General features: G+C 41.3%; 1 long non-coding RNA gene across 1 annotated transcript; it reads left to right on the top strand.

The window, feature by feature from the left end:
• The first annotated feature begins 238 nt into the window (after positions 1–238).
• On the top strand, positions 239–1,643 carry LOC143702487 (uncharacterized). The gene is made up of 3 exons (XR_013190598.1): positions 239–609; positions 695–874; positions 1,548–1,643. It is a non-coding gene; the product is annotated as an uncharacterized LOC143702487 (long non-coding RNA).
• Positions 1,644–1,905: the final 262 nt, after the last annotated feature.

The raw sequence follows: 1,905 nt of genomic DNA, 5'->3' as shown, positions 1-1,905 counted from the left end.
TTGGCCATAACCTGAATATGTATTTAGTTGTTTAAGTGCAGATTGCTGTAGTTAATACACCCATAGGAAGCATTAGGTGTAAATGTGATTGACAAATAAGAAAAGACTTTGAGCTCTTTTGAGGCTCTTTTAAACGTATCTAAAAATATCAAAGAAAAGTACGCTTAAAAATGTTTTGGTCAGATTTTTACCCAGCTAAGCTTCTGTCTACTGCTTTTCTCTAGCCTGGACATCCCGAACCTCTCATTACAGAAGTGGCGCTGCTGCTAATGATGAGGCGAGAACCCATGAGCCCATACGTCATACAGCTATACGATTGGTTTGAACACCCTCGAAAATTCACTCTCATCATGGAGTTCCCTGAACCCTGCGAGAGCTTGCTGGACTTCATCACTCGTCATAATCCTGACGTGTGTGAAACAGTAGCACGGGTCTTCATGCCGCAGGCTGTGCTGGCAGTACAACACTGCATCGAGCATGGCGTTTTTCACAATGACATTCATGCGCAGAATTTCCTGTTGAAGAGAAACTCGTTAGACCTCAAGCTGATAGACTTTGGCTGCGGTCAGCTATTCAGTAGTGAGGGCTACGAGAGCGACGTATACTTTGGTGAGCATTTTGGGAGTGTGGAAACCTGAATGTAGTGACGCTTTAAGAAAAAAAGCTCAACAATATGCAAATGTCTTGCTTACAGGAAGACAGGATCACTGCCCACCTGAAGTCTTCACAGAACCCAGATTCCACGCCGTCCCAGCAAATGTCTGGGCTCTAGGAGTGATGTTGTATGAGATGGTGAACGCATCTCGTCCTTTTCGCAGTAGAACGGAAGTCATAGAAGCCAAAGTTACATTTCAGAATTCCAACTTATCCAGAGGTGAGTGAATAATATTGATAACACTGATAAACACACACACACACACACACATAAAGTAAAGGCTCTGTACAGAAACAGTTAAAGGTGAAGCATGTAAGATTTTTTATATATGGCTCAACGTGGAGCGAGAGTTTGGGCCGTGGTTACTGTAGCAGGCGGAGCCTTGGCAAAAGAAATCCAGTTTTAGTTACAGAAGTGAAAGCCGAAATTCGCTGCATTTATACCTTAAAAAATTAAACGGGTCAAGAACGCGTCAAAGTGAACAGAGCGTTGTGATGCTACGGGCTATAAAGCATGCTTCGATACCATACAGCATCATCACGCACCTGTTCAGAAAGAAACATTTTCATCAAGACAAATGCAACACAGCTAAACGTATTTCTAATATGTTGTTCCTGAAACATGCCTTCACAAGAACAAGTAAGAGCTGGGTTTGTGATGTTTAAGTTGGGGAAGACACGATGCACGAAAGGGGCCTTTGCGGGGTTTGTTTGAAAATATGCTTTATCTTGTAATTCCGCTTGGTGCCACTAGTGTCGCAGAAACGACATGCTTCACTTTTAAAGTAAAGATAAGGAACATTTTACATTATATTAATCACGTTTTAGATGCTGTTTTCATAGATTCCAAGTCACATGACTAACCAGCTCTCTCCTTATTAACATTTGTACAGAATGCAGTGATCTGATTAGCCAGTGCCTAGCCCGGGATCCAACGAAACGGCCCACGTTAGAGCAGATGTCACAACATGAATGGATTAGAAATGGTCTACTGTTGGAGAAGTTCAGGAGATTCACTTGATCAGTGATTTCAGGTGTGAGGAAGTGTAACAGACAGAGAACGATTATTATCATTTGTCTTCAAATCTGGATTGTTTGTAGTGAGATTTTCAAATTTGTGTTCATTGTAATGTTCTTGTTATAGTCAAGTCACCTTCATTTATATAGAGCTTTGTACAATACAGATTGTTTCAAAGCGGCTTCACGGTAAACAGGAAAATAACAGAATCAATGCAAACAGAATTCAATTCT

Source organism: Siphateles boraxobius, unplaced genomic scaffold (assembly GCF_051911475.1).
Source record: "Siphateles boraxobius isolate OS27281-9 unplaced genomic scaffold, OSU_SipBor_1 1, whole genome shotgun sequence".
In the NCBI taxonomy this organism is placed as follows: Eukaryota; Metazoa; Chordata; class Actinopteri; order Cypriniformes; family Leuciscidae; genus Siphateles; species Siphateles boraxobius.
This window is presented reverse-complemented; position numbering and strand designations above follow the sequence as displayed.